Below are 16,013 nucleotides of genomic sequence, written 5' to 3' on the forward strand. Positions count from 1 at the left end.
CTTTCCTCAAGGTACACATACCAGGAACATACAAAAGTGATAGGTAATTCAGCCTGTATGGAATTATGATTGCTCAGAAAATGTTGAGGAAATGCAGCTGCACTGAAACAGCTACCTCCAAAAACTATACACAGCAGTCTAGCATCACGTTTAACTTTTCTCTTAGGATGACTGTTTCATCAGTTTCTTTGTCGGAATGCAAAACTCAGTATGCAGGTTAGATGCATTTTTTGTAAGTGCACAATGATATGCAAACATATAACTCTGTGTAGTGCAGGCTGGCTGCTCCCAGGAGGGCAGGTACTGCCTGCAGTGGATGCTTGGTTCAGCAGGGAAGGTGCTCCTGCCAAGGGGCAGGGCAGGCACAGGGAGGAAGCTGGGAGGAGCTCCAAGCCCACAGCATGGGACGCAATGGTCGTGAGAAGCCAATCGTACCTGTCAGTGTGCAGATCAATAAAGCACATGGATAGATACAGACATGATTATAACACAGCTGAGTTGTAGCCCAGGCATGGGCCAGGGGTGATAGGCTTTGCTTAGAAAAGAAAGAAAGAAAAGAAAAGAAAGAAAAAAGGATAAGACCTTGCCAGGGCTCCTAATTTTCATCACAATGACCCTGCTGAAGTACCTCCTCTGCCCCTTGAAGCTCTTCAATGAGAGAAACAATTCCCATTAGGGAGGGAGGGAGGGAGGGAGGAAGGAAGGAATTCGGAAGGAAGGAATTCGGAAGGAAGGAATTCGGAAGGAAGGAAGGAAGGAATTCGGAAGGAAGGAAGGAAGGAAGGAAGGAAGGAAGGAAGGAAGGAAGGAAGGAAGGAAGGAAGGAAGGAAGGAAGGAAGGAAGGAAGGAAGGAAGAGGAAGGAAGGAAGGAAGGAATTCGGAAGGAAGGAATTCGGAAGGAAGGAAGGAAGGAATTCGGAAGGAATTCGGAAGGAATTCGGAAGGAATTCGGAAGGAAGGAAGGAAGGAAGGAAGGAAGGAAGGAAGGAAGGAAGGAAGGAAGGAAGGAAGGAAGGAAGGAAGGAAGGAAGGAAGAGGAAGGAAGGAAGAGGAAGGAAGGAAGGAAGGAAGGAAGGAAGGAAGGAAGGAAGGAAGGAAGGAAGGAAGGAAGGAAGGAAGGAAGGAAGGAAGGAAGGAAGGAAGGAAGGAAGGAAGGAAGGAAGGAAGGAAGGAAGGAAGGAAGGAAGGAAGGAAGGAAGGAAGGAAGGAAGGAAGGAAGGAAGGAAGGAAGGAAGGAAGGAAGGAATTCGGAAGGAAGGAAGGAAGGAAGGAAGGAAGGAAGGAAGGAAGGAAGGAAGGAAGGAAGGAAGGAAGGAAGGAAGGAAGGAAGGAAGGAAGGAAGGAAGGAAGGAAGGAAGGAAGGAAGGAAGGAAGGAAGGAAGGAAGGAAGGAAGGAAGGAATTCGGAAGGAAGGAAGGAAGGAGTTGTATTTCAGTCATTGGAGCAGGTATTTCCCTGCAGCCTGTGGAGATTTACTCAAAGAACAGTGACCTCAAGAAAGGCTATGCTGAATCAAATTGTCTTGACAGGAACTGTGGCCCATGGTGGATCCATGTTTTGGCAGGTTTTTTCCCCGGGTTTCACCTAGTGGTGAGAACCTACACTGGACCAGATGAAAAATATAAGGAGGAAGGAGCAGCAGAGAACTTTTAGCAGCTAACCATAAACTATATTCCCCATTTATCCTGCCCCTCTCATGAGAAAGTAAGTAAAAGAGTCTAGAGTGAAGGAGTAAAGAGGAACATGGGAAGAGTGGGGTAATTGGAGATGTTCTCCTAATTTAGTCTTCACTGTCTAAATCTATTTCAATGGAAAAAACTGAATTAACTTGCCCATGTTGAGTGTTTTTTGCCTGTGACACTAGTTAGTGAGTGATCTCCCATTCTATATCTTGGTCTAAAAAATTTCTCCCTCAGTCATTCTGTTGAGGGAGGGGAGTGAGAAAGTGACTTGGTGATCATCTGGCAGCCAGTAAAGATCATGATGTCATCAAATCATAAATTCATAGAATCAGAATGGTTTGGGTTGGAAGAGACCTTTAAAAATCATCTAGTCCAACAACTCTGTCATGGGCAGGAACACCTCAGGTTGCTCAAATTACTGTCCAGTGTGATTTTGAATACTTTTAAATGATGGGTCTTCCACAACTACTCTAGATAACCTATTCCAGTCCTACCATTCTTACTGTAAAAAAGTCTTGCCTTAGATTCAAACTAAACTTACCCTCTTAGTTAAGAGCACTATTCTGTCTTTTCATTACAGACCTTTATAAAAAGTCTCTGCATTTCTTAGACACTCACTTTAAGTACTGAAAGTCTGAAAGAAAGCCTTTCCAGGTCTTTCTCTTCCCCAGGATGACTTACAACAACTCTCTCAGCCTTTCTCTGTAAGAAAGATGTTGCAGCCCTGTGATCATTTTCCCAGTTCTCCTCTGGATGTCCTTTAACAGGTCCATGTCTTTCTTGTACTGGGGGCCCCAGAGCAGTACTTCAGGTGGTGTCTCACTACAGCAGAGTAGAGGGAGAGCATCTTTTTCATGGCATCTCCTTCTCAGGAAGCTGCAGAGAGCAATGAGGTCATCCTTCAGCCTCCTTCTATCCAATCTAGACAAACTCAAAGTCCTTAGCTGCTCCTCATAGGACATTCATTCTACTTGGTCCTGTTGAACTTCATGACATTTGCATGAACATACTTCTCTAGCCTGTCAAGGTCCCTCTGGATGGCATCTCTTCCTTCAAACATATTAACTGTACCACTCAGCTTATTGTTGTGTGCAGAATTTCTGAGCATGCACTTCACCCTACTGCCTATGTCACTGATGAAAATATTTAGTAGCCTTGGTCCTAGCATGGAGCCTTGAGAGTTCAGTCGAGTTCAGTCTGGACATTGAGCCATTAACTGCAACTCTTCTGAAATGGCCATCCAGGAAATTTTTCATTGATCTGGAATCAGGTTTAGAAAGACAGAATGCAAGGACCATTTTGAAATTCATGTTTCTTGACATTTGTTTTGTGCATAAAATGTTCTTGACCTTTTCATCTATGTTTGAAAATCTAGGTCTAAAGATTTTATATTGCTTTCTTTGCACAGCTGGAGTCACTACTGAGATTGAAACACCCATACTTAGAAGGAAAACAAAATGAAATTACAGTTTTGTGTTTCTTGTTTCTTCAAGTATAGAAATGTGACACATTGGGGTTTATTGTAATACTCACAAGAAATTTGTGATGGGTTGACCTTGTCTGTTCTATCACTACCCTTCTCAGAAGGATGTGGGAAAGAAAAGAAGATGGAAAAAAACTTGTGAGTTAAGATAAAGGCACTTTAATAAAGCAAAAGCAAACATCAAGTGCAGAAGCAAAGGAAAGCAAAACATTTATTCTCTAGATTTATTCTCTACTTCCCATAAGCAGGTGATGTCCATCTGCTTCCCAAGAAATAGCACTTCAGTACATGTAGCAGTTGTTCTGAAAGATAAACAACACAAGGTTTCAGCCAGGCATTGTATTTGCTATTTCCTGACCTTGTACAGAAAACTGAGATGCAAAATGGAATAATAACATTATCAAATTTTATGCCTTTTTTTTTTCTCTTCACAAACAACTTTTGAAAATGCTAAAGCTTTACCTTGAATTTTTCCATACCCCTCACTGTTTTTCCAAGCACCCCTCAAAACGTGTATTTTATCTATTTACATTTTACCAGGCACTTACCACTCATCTACCAGCTGAAGACTTAGAGATGACCTGTTTCTTTTCACTTTTATCCATAGACTGCTGTATTTCAACTGTAGCAATATTTGGTACTGTTTTTCAACAATGTCGTTCAAGAGCAGATATTACTTTTGACTTAAATCAGGTGCACAAGATTTGTGTAAGATACATAAATTTAAAGTAAAATTTAACCCCGTCCATCATTTTTTCTTCAGCATTAAGTTGATGATTCATTCATTCACCTCTATTATATATTGGGTAAAGAACTGGAATATCTTTGGTTGTTGTAATGCAGTTTGCTTGTGCAGTTGAGGAATTACAATCAGGGAGAGAAAGAAAAAATGATTGACATGAATGCGTCTCGTTATTCTGCTGAGAACTTGTTTTGACATATCAGTCAATGTAATTCATCAGTGTTACAATATCATTGATTACAATTTTCTTCTCTTTGATCACATCAGAAATTCCTTGTCAAGATAACATATAATGTGTATTTTCCAGAAGATCTTAACTGTTTTAATAGTGTGGCTCACCTCTTCCTACTGAAAACCATACATACTTGCAATTTGGGTTACTAACTGAAGTGTACTACAAGAAAAAGTAAGTTTAGATATTGTCTTTAAAGCTATTTGATAGCTTAATCTGAAATCTGGAAGTAAATGGAAACCCAAAATAATCCAACATGCCTTTGGGCTGTCTAAATGCTAATAACCTGGAAGACACAGCAAGTTTGCAGATGAAGACACACACCTGAAGGATGGGGTACTACACAAAGGGACCTGGACAAGCTGAAGAAGTGGGCCCTTTTGAACACTTCAAGTGTTCAAGGCAAGGTGGAACGGCACTTTGAAGAAGTCCCTGCTCATTGCAGGATGTTCAGACAAGATGACCTTTACAGGTCCCTTCCTATCCAAACTATTCTATGATTCTCTTATTCTATGGAGATGACAAGTGTAGGTACAGTGTCCCATGCTCAAGGTCTTGGCCATGAAATACCTTTGACGTTAGAGTGCAATAAAATGAATGAGATCCCAGAGTTCTGCATGGGCAAGAGTGAATCAACATTTAAGACAAATAAGTAAAAATCACCTTTCTTCCTTGTACACAGTTTTCCAGCAAAGTGCTCATTCTGCATCAGCTTGAAGTTATGGAATTCATTAACTTTCAGGGCTAAAGGAAAAAGAATTTTTCATTCCTAATTATTTCTAGATTTGGTCTAAGAGCCAGAACACTTAAGTGAGTATTAATAGATCTATAGCAGGAACCAGAGCATCAGGAAACCACTATGACCTATCATTTGTGTTCTTTGCCTTACAATGAACTAGCTACCATGGAAGCTATGATGCACGGTTCCTCCTAGACTATGTGTTGATGATTTAGAAATCTATGGGAATAGGAAAATTAGAACTGTGGATTTGAAAGTCACAATGCTAAAATGGGATTTGATCTTTTTCATACTCCTGAGGCAATTGATCTTACCACTGAAATACTAGATTTAAAGAAAATAGTCTATATTTGAAAGGAAGAAGAAAGAAAATACATATTTTTGTAAACAATATTTGTAGGCATTCACTCTATGTTTTGAGCAATAGGTCCAGAGCTGTCCTACAGTCTATACATATCCTCTTCAAAAAAACTTCCAGCAGTTCAGAAACAGAGCAGAAACATACCCATACTTATTTTTTCTTATGGGCTAACTTTAGACAGCTAACAGGATTTTACTTGGGATTTCCCTCATGCTATGTGATGTGATTTTCATTAAGAAGTCTGGACACATGTCTTAAAGCTGAAGGATGTACCATGGAGAATATATTTAAAAGGTCTTGAACTGTTTTTGTACATATGATCGTTTTAGGGAGAAAAGAGAAAAGAATAGCTAATTACTATACTTCCAACCTCAGAGTTGAAGAAAAAGTTCTAAGAATATTAGGCATGAGTTATATTTTTCCATCAAACCCATTCTTCAGAATCTGGAGATGGAGAATTCAGTGAAATTTGTTATGTTTTATAGCTCAGGTATAATATAATATAATATAATATAATATAATATAATATAATATAATTAATATAATATGATATGATAATAAAATATAATATAGCTATTATATTTTGAGGTTCTAAATAAAATGAGATTCATAGGAATAAGTATCAGAAGTGAAAGATTATTCTTCTCCCTCAAATAAAACAGAAATCAATACAATTGTGTTTAGTTTTCTTATGACAAATGATATGGTATCACCCTCCCTCAAATGATAACCCACACCAACTCAAGGTTTACCAGAGCTGGTGGCAAAACAGAGTGTATTTTCATACTTTGATAAGTTTTAGAATAAAAAAAAAAAACTTTTTAAAAAATCCTGGAGTTTTTATGAGATAAGCACAAGGGTGGGTCTAGGGTGGGTTTGGGGTTTTTTTTTTGAGATTTCTTGCATAAGCAAAAGAGAAACACAAATTCAAAACTATCAAAAATACAATTATTATGTCATTCATTTGAAATCTGAGATGTCATCCTAGGAGATTTTCTCTAACACACTTGATCACTTATCTAATTTGTGTTATTGCTTTTGAGCATATTCTGGTGTAACAAACAACTGTTTTGTAGTCTTGCTCTTTTTCAACTTTCCAATAGCTGTTGAATTTTCCACTCCACCATTCCACGTTTTCAGTTATGTTACACCCAGATTATTGTTTTGGGAAAAAGGAAACACATCCTATACACAGAGCCAGAAATTAGACTAATTAATAATTTACCAATCCATATGATCTAATTATTGTAAAAATGCATCATTAATAGATCAATTATCATTTTAATATGTAACCTTCAATTATTTCTGGATGCTGTGCTCAATCTTCCACTGGTCCTTCAATAAGCTAAAGGGAGAAGGTAGATTTTTAAGAAGTCAGCACCATCCTGAGGGCTTGTCTAGAATGATTTGCATGGTGTTGGGGTTGCTTTCTCCTCAGTCCCAAGTTTGTTTGGGGCTATCTTAATGCTTTCTAAGACAGACTGTTTCCTTTCTCCTGTTTTCCTGATAGTTCTTGAAAGATGTATAACGTACTCCTCCATCCCACCACTCTTCCAACCAACCATGCTAGAGGAAGAATAAATCCAATGAACTGGAATGTTTTGAAGAGGAGTTGGGACATGAAGAGACCATTCAGATAGAAAAAGTGAGACAAGCTGCAATGTTCTTCAATCTGGTTTATGACTTCTTGGATATTAATATTTCAATAATCTTTAAATACCTAGTAATGAAGATAAAGTGGATTTATTTCTTTCAATAAACATGACCAGTTCTTTAAAAGAAAAGTAATAATCTCTAATGCAATAGCATCAGTGTATAATTGGAAGTAAGTCTTCCATTTTACTTCTGAAAAACACATTTAAATCTGTAGAAGGTAATGTTACCTGCTGGTTTATTGAATTAAATGGTGCAGTTTTAATGGATGAACAGAAAACTTCTTGGCATTTCCTTGAACATTATTTTTCTGATTTATTAAGAAGCAATTTGTGAATAGCTATTAGCATTTTATTAAATGAAAAAATGTCTTGCAAAGTTCCTGTGTTCGCTCCTATAACTTTCTTCTTCTTCTTTCTTTGTTTCTTTCTTTCTTTCTTTCTTTCTTTCTTTCTTTCTTTCTTTCTTTCTTTCTTTCTTTCTTTCTTTCTTTCTTTCTCTTTCTTTCTTTCTTTCTTTCTTTCTTTCTTTCTTTCTTTCTTTCTTTCTTTCTTTCTTTCTTTCTTTCTTTCTTTCTCTTTCTTTCTTTCTCTTTCTTTCTTTCTTTCTTTCTTTCTTTCTTTCTTTCTTTCTTTCTTTCTTTCATTCTTTCTTTCTTTTCTCTTTCTTTCTTTTCTTCTTTTCTTTTCTCTTTTCTTCTTTTCTTTTCTTTTCTTTTCTTTTCTTTTCTTTTCTTTTCTTTTCTTTTCTTTTCTTTTCTTTTCTTTTTTCTTTTCAATTTTACTTTATTTCCATTTAACTGACAAGTAAAAATATGCTTTGAAAAATGGGGGGTGGAAGGGGTAGGAAACAAAAAACCTCCTGGGTCACCTAAATAATCTCCTAGCACTGAAGATTTATTCCAAGGAACATCTTAGGCCAACAAGAAAATTTAGGACTTTGGGATGCCATTCCATTGATCAAGTCTCACTAACAGAGTGAGTCTTGTACACGGCAATTTCCATAAGCCAAAACGCACAGGTGAGCAGCGCACAGCTATTACCTTTTGGTCACTGTTCATGTGAAAGAAAGGTTTGTTTCCTCTATGTATTCTTTTTTAATCCCTGCAGTAGCTATCTTTCCTTAAAACAAAAATGACTCGATATCGGTCTATACAGAGATGATAGGTTTCAGTTCCATTTTTGTATATATACACAGACCAATTTTGTATATATACACAGACCCAGTAGTTAGGACTGCTAATAACTGAAGAATTACTCTAGTATGTAAAAAATATAATGACATTAATTCCTGTTTTGGGAATATTTTGAAACTTCACAGGCTAGTTTCTTCCCAAGTGCCTTTACAATGATGCATGCTGTGCTGTTTCTAAAACAATCAGCAGTCTTGGTACTCCAGTCACCCAAGACAAAGGACAGTGGAGCATGCCATGAAATCATGGAAAGGTGGGGAGAAAAATAAGGGTAATGTGCCTTGCATGGATGCTGTCCTATGTACTTGTGAAGCAGTTTTAATCCTTTTCTGCCCTGCAATATTTATGTTCCTGGTGAGCATAGGGTTGTTTCCACTCCACTTGAGTCAGAAGACAAGCTCATTTCATTTCTCCAGCTTTCTCATAAGCCCTTTTTAGGTACTGGTAAGGTGTTAGAAGGTCACCTTTAAGGTTTGTCAAGGATAAACAGCCCCAGTTCTCTCAGGCTGCCATCCCAGGAGACATATTCCAATCCTTTAAACATCTTTGTGGCCCTACTCTGGACTCAGTCCAATGGGTCAAACTCCTTTTGACAGGAACCCCAGAACTGGATACAGTACTTCCAGGCGGGGTCTCATTACAGTGGAGATCTGTAGTCCCATTCTGTATATTGTTGCAGAAGGGCCATTAGCTGGTATTGTTTCTTTTAGATTTGCCAATATATGCAACAGAAGTGAGGTTGTTTGGTAAAAAGGAGACTGCTAAGACCTATCTAAAATCTTCACTAATATTAGCAACATTAGTAAATAGTTTTTTTGAAGCTGTAGTTATTTGGGAATTTTTCTTTGTCTTTGCAGTTAACAAAATTCCCACAATTAATACTTTAAAATCTGTAAAAGATTTTTGTTCCTGCTTTATCCAAATTATTTCTTCTCAAAATAAGATAAATCAGGCCATTGAAATCTGGTGATACATTTAAATTTTGTCTTGAAATATTATTCAGTGAATCAAAAGCTTTATGATTAGAACTAAACTCTCAAAATTAAAAAATATCTGTTCAATTAGACTTTATATAATGAGATCAACTCTGCATGATATCAGAATTGCTTCTGGTGACTGTTACACACCTGACATTTAAGGACTTATAATGATATCAGACTGCTTTGTCACACAATAAGAAAAGAAATCCAATTATCTTTAAAATCTCTTTATTCCTCTCTACAGAATTATCTTTTACATTTTTGTGGTATTCTCTTCCATTTGAAATCCCTCTGTTTAAGTATCAGGTGTATTTCTCTTCTTTTGGACACTTTCTCTCTGGAAGCTTTACGAGCTTAGAGAAATTTCTTTCTGTGAGATCCAATCAAAAACACAATAATGAAGCTTAAGCTCCAAAAAATTATAGAGATGGAAAAGAGAGCAAGGTCTTTAACTCATTTCTCCATCAGGCCACTGCTAGGTTGTTCTTTTCCCTTTCAGAGCCTTGAAGAGTGCTCTTTCAAACCTAAATTTGACAGTCTTCCACCTGGCTTCTTTCTGGCTTCGTGAACAAAAGCTATGGGATAACTTTTGTACTCCCTTCAAAAACTCAATTGCTTTATAAATTGCTTTCTAGGCATCAAGTCAAAATTCCTTTAGATTTGAGTTATGTGTAGAAAAGAAGCTTTCCTGAAAGTCATATGAGTGATGCTAGAAATTTCATGCAAACAAAGCAAATACCAGGGAATGGTGTATCCCTGAGGATTTAGTAGTCTCATTTAGTCTCATTTCTCCTAGTCAGGAGCAAATCTTTCCACTTCTACAATAATAAATCACCACATTTACGGATGTTCACCAATTCAGCAATGGAAATTAGTCCTTATTGCTATTCTAACAAAAATATTTCCTGTTTATGAGTTTGTATATGATGACTCATATTTACTAAAATTACTATTCCAGATGTGAACCTCATTTGCATAATGAATTAATACCTTATTTGTGCATCTTGACCAAAGAATTACTAACCCTTTTCTTCTCATGCTTGCATAATGTAACACTTCCTACCTAGTATGATATAAAAAAGCATACATAGTTTATTCTGTGCATGGAAAATGCAGGAAGAGTTTATAGAATATAATTAGAAACTTTTAATTATATATTGGATTTCTTGCATTTCAGATTCTTAAATTTTTTACTCTAGAGATAGACTTAAAGGTGCTGGAAAGAATGAGATGAGAAATGTGAACATAGTTTTCAAATCAGGCAAGAGTACCAGCCAAAGATAACTGTCTAGTAAGAATGATGACTGATGTACATTTAAATCAAAATCCCATGTCAAATAGTTTGTGGAAAAACCCAAATGAACCATATTAAAATGTGGAGAAATCCTCAGTTTATACACTTACTTAGAGGGTATATCAATGGTAAGTCTTGATCAGCCAGTGCAAAGTGACCACAAGAACACAAATCTTTGAAAATACCTCAGCATAATTATGCAGAAAGTACCACAGGGAAACAATGTTAACCAAACCAATCTTAGTAGATGTTATTACTTTATCCTAATTTTGACTGTGTAAAGGTTGCATCAATTCCTTGCTAATCACCTGGGCTCTTCCAGTAGAGGACAGGAGGTGTCAAAAGATAATTAATTCTTACCAATTTCGGTATCTATTTTATTATTATATTAGATGTCCTCTAGAGATGCCATTTTCTTTCTGTTAACTACTGAGCTAGCATAAAATATTAGATTAGACTCCATAAGGCATTTTAGAGGGCCAAATTTAGGGAAAATTAATTCTGCCTCTTGTGTATAAAATAAACACCACAAAAAACATAGACCAAAGGCTGTAATGAAAATGGATTGGACAACAAAAGGAGTCTATTGAAGAACAATTATTTAGAAAGGCAAGGGGAAAAGAAAATCACTCTGCCCAAAAATAAACAACCAAATCACAACTTTCTTCAGTGTCTCATCACTGCCAGGAAATCCTAAAATATTTGATGGCATTTTTAAAATTTTTTTCTTTAGTTGTACTGCTAAAAAAATGGAGGCATCTAAGCTTCAAATCATATAAGCATATAATAGTTCAGATTTGAAATGACCTGTGAATGTCTGACTTCTGCTTAAATTAGAGTCAGCTCAGTGATCAGACCATGCTGTTCTGATATTTCAGGTCTTGAAATTATTGAAGGACAGAGTCTGGGCAACCTTTCTGGACAACCTGTAGTTTCTGCCTGGCTTTCTGAAGAGTTACTGGGGAAAAATATAAAAATTTTGGTTCTGAATTGTGTTAGTATGCAATGCTAAAATACAGTAAATAGTAAGTTTTTAGTTAATTACTGTCATATTCAAAAGTGAAGGCTTCTTCTGGCTTGAGTAAATTAAGAAACAATATATTTCCTAAGATTTGCAGTAAATCACAAATCAAGGGCTGTTGTTTTCCAAGGGGGAAATGGAAAGAAAAGAAGTAAGTTAAAGAAAATATAATTTTAGAAGAGAAAAAAATCATGTAGACAGGGACATAAAAAAAGCTGCTTTTGGCACCTGTAAGGAATAGTTCAGTGTATGTTTATATTTTTCCCTGTATATTACTTACTCAGTTTCCAATTTAATAAAAACCAGTAAAAAATAGAGGCACATTACATATATATCTAAATTGGTGATAGCCTAAAATAGTTTAATTATGAGGAAATATGAGTGGAGGATCATTTTGCATACTTAAATAGTAATTGTATAATAAAACTAGTATACAGAATATAGAAGTTAAAAATTCACCTGAAAGCCAACAATGTTATATTTTAACACATATGGTATTTCTCTGAGAAATTCTGATCTTGACTAATGTGGTATTTCAAAGTTTTTAAAAAAATTAAAACACATCACAGCCAAAATCTAACAAAGCCACAATTATCATAAATTTCAGTGTTAAAAATTTAACCCATATTTCGTTCACCACATTGTAAAGATTTCCTTTAAATAGACTTCCTTCTCTTTCAAATTCATGTATTGAATTTTCCACAGATCCTACTGCCTACAAATAAGCAACTGTCTTTTTCTGAACACACACATTATGGCTATTTAATGCCTAGTGTTTAAATAATTCCCTCAATTTTCAATTTGTAATGAAACCCATGAGGACACAAACATGAATAAAAAAACCACCATAAATCTGCCAGAGCTCATTTTTCCTATGAATTAGACATAACTAATGATGGCATAACTAATTCTTGGTGTAGAATACAGTTTACTATTTTAAAGTCATTATAATTCTTACAACTTTAATTGAAAACTGTTGGAATGAAGTGGAAAATCTATGCAGAATGATTAATGAAAACAGTATATTTGTTAGACATATATTAAGTGGAATATTTAACTGCTTCACACTCTTCTACCTCACAGAATGTCATTGCCAGTTTGGGAGATAAGCAGAGGAATAGTCAATATTAATGGCATTCAATCACATATATTATGCAGGAATTTTAGTTCAAGTCATAAAAAAAGCGTAGAAGTTCCTAAAAGTGCAGTTTGATCAGGACCAGTTTGGAGTAGTGTCATTTTAAGATGATTCATCTACAATGGGTTCTTGTCATAGTACCAGTGATTATAAGAATAATTAAGAGTTTTGAGTCCATTATAATGCCAAGAGTAAGGTAGCCTGATACCAGGCAGCACTAGAATGATAGCTGCATTTAGACTCTATGACCAAAGCTGGAAATAAAAGCATCTCATGTTATGAATAGAAATCCCTATTTAGCATATTTTTAATTATATGTATTGATTCTGAAAAACAGATTTTGCATGGGGATACATTAGCTATTTAGTTTCAATAACACAAATAATAATAGCAAAACTGTAACATCAGTCATAACAAATGTCTGAAGAGTTTTAGCTGTAAGGACAACCAAATATGTGAGAAAATGGGTCAACATTATTGAAGTCATTGAGAACTGTAAGAGACTAGTGCCCATATAAATAATTTCACTCCTATTTGGTCAGTATTTGCTCTCTACAAAGACAAACAAAATTTCATTAACGTTCTCCAATAATTTGTCAAATACATTAACTCAATGTCCTTCCCCTGAGGCACAATCTTTTTCATTTTGTTTTGTGACTTTTGGGGCAAGGTGGGAACTGAGAGATCAGTTTGTTGGGCACCTGACCATGAGTCAAGATCAACACACAATACTATCTCCTTTAACCTATCTATGAATTTATCAGCCTGAAAAATCAGTCATTCACTCCGAGTTACAGGAGTTGTGTTCTGAAGGCTCGTTTGACAGGGCCTATAATTTAAGCGATTGGCAACTCATGCTCTATCTGTGTTTCTAATTGAATTCTGTCCTGGTACTCAGTTAATCTTGGTTTGAAAAGACCTAATACACAATGTCCTCCAGGAGATTTAAAAATATGAGTATTTAATTCCCAGGTCTGAAATTATTTCAGGGTAGATATAGTTACTCAAGTAGGTATCTCATCAAAGGTAATTGTTCTAATAAGATTTCTAGTGATAAAATTTTAAATAATGAAGGAATATCAAAGTCTTAATAATCTAAGGAGTTTAGAAAAGGGTTTTCTGAATTATTTTATTGGAGTATGTCTATATTCACCTATGCCAGACTGCACTTGTTTAAATGTTTGATTTAATCTAGTATATTGGGTCGGGCTGGGGTGTTTCTTTTCCCATAGCAGCCCTCGCAGTGCTGTGCTTTGCACTGGTAGCTGGAAAGGCCTTGATGACACACCCATGCTTTGGCTACTGCTGAGCAGTGTTGGCTCAGCATCAGGGCTGTCTCTCCAACTTTGCCCCCTCACCTATAGATTGGCGATAGGCAAAACCTTGGGAGGGAACACAGCTGGCACAGCTGATCCAAATTGAGCAAAGGGATATTCCATACCAGAGGGACACTGCTCAGCAAAAAAAGCTAAGTGAAAAGAGTGGGGAAACATAATTATGGTGTTTGTCTTCCAGAGAAACCACTGTGTTCTGAAGTCCTTTTTCCAGGAAGTGGCCAAACACCACCTGCTTATGAGAATTCAGGTATAAAATCTTCTGGTTTTCTTTGCATCCATGTGAAGCCTTTTCTTTTGCTTTTGTAAACTGCATTATCTTGACCCACAAATTTTTTCTATCTTTTTTTCTTCTCTCCCGTCCTACTGTGGAAGGGAATGAGAGAGAGGTTTGGTGGTCAGCAAGCATTCAACCAAGGCCAACCCACCACATTGGCTTTTACACACTAGTCATTTCAACTTTGGTTTTATTTTGTTGGGGTTTTTTTATGTGAGGATGGGGTTTTTTCCGTTTATATAGGTAAATTTTTGAAAACTCTATAATGCCAGATAAGGCTGTGACTGGAACAGTGTTTTTGATATGAGAAGACCTTGGTATCACTACTCTCATAATTTTCAAAAACTATATCATTAGCACTTAATTTTCTTTTTTATAAATATTTCTATTCAATACTGAAAATGATACATATTTCTCAGTATCATATACCTGATAAATCTCACAACACCTATTTGTAAAATATGGGTATAATACTTTGTTATTTGATTATTTACTTGCTACTGTGTGTTACTGCTTTTTCTAGCTATGCTAGATTAGTATGCAGGGAACCTTTTGGAAGCAGTTTGAAACACATGATAGCATTTAACTATATTTTGGTAAATAAAATGACAAGCTGAGACAGTGGAAAATGTATATTGTGAAAATGAGGATGTCTACATGAAAGATTTTTGTAGCAGTCACAGTATTAGCTGAGACTGGGATAGATAGAAAGCATGGAAATCATTTCTTTGTGAATTTGTGTTGAGTATCTGTGTTGCTTCCCCAGGAAGCTTATCCAGTTATTACTGTAAAACAAAATTGACCAGCTTTCCTCTTCCCAGCATAAAATGTGTATGCAATAAGCTTTAAGTTGCTAAGATTTTATGAAACCATTTCTTCTTTCTTTAAAATTCTCCTTGTACACTCCACAAACCCCAGCGGAAAACAAGAGTTTATAAAGATGAATCCCCTGTGGAGTGTGTCAGCTGTCACACTCACAGGCTTCCCTTCCTTTAATGAGACCATAAACTCTTTTCTGCTGCAGAAAGCCTTGCTTACATAAACTGTAATCTATTTTCTGAATGGGAATTTTGTAAAGGTTGTTGATTCTTCAGAGAGACGTTAAAGTTTCTTACAGGGGCTTAATGGGTGATTAGGTATGATCCTTAGGTTAGGTTTCAAATTTATTTTTCTTGATAACACAAAAAACTCTTGTTCATTAAAAGAAAAATTCTTTTGCTCTAATGATTTAGGAACTGATCTCAGAAGGTAGAAAATGCCCATTGTAAAATTCAAAATGTCATGATCTTAAGAATTTTCATTATCCAACTATTTTCTGGGTTGCAGTTGGAATTATACAGAAAGTAGTATTTATCTTTAGAATATTACCAGTGACTAGTCACTAATTAATCCTGTTTCATGACTTAAACTTACACTGTTTTGTGTTTCTCTTTGCTTATTATATATATGAACTTAAAAACCCAAACAAGGAAAAAAAGAAACAACCACCTTTCCAATAGTAAGGACCAAGAATGTGGTTTGTCCATGAATGAAGGCTAAATTTATTCCAGATCACTTTATATGTCATAAAACAGCTTAAGTAATTTTTCAGAGTGGATGGATATCCTATTAAAAAGCATGATAAGCAAAGAGTTAGTATATCTCTGATGAAGTCTTTCCATCTTAGATGTCTTAGAAAGCTGTTGGACAAGAGATGAAGTTCAGTTCATCTAACTCTGTCTACGATATCTGTGGCTACATCTGACACAGTCATCTAGAATGCTATTATGTTCTGTGGAGAGTGATAAGTGCTTCTACTGCACAATTCATTTTTCCTTGCAGGAAAAGAAAACAAGTGAACCATTCATCTCAAAATTCCTGTTTGTCTCCTATGAATAAACACTA

The sequence above is a fragment of the Coloeus monedula genome (assembly GCF_965178545.1).
Source record: "Coloeus monedula genome assembly, chromosome: 3".
Taxonomy (NCBI): Eukaryota; Metazoa; Chordata; class Aves; order Passeriformes; family Corvidae; genus Coloeus; species Coloeus monedula.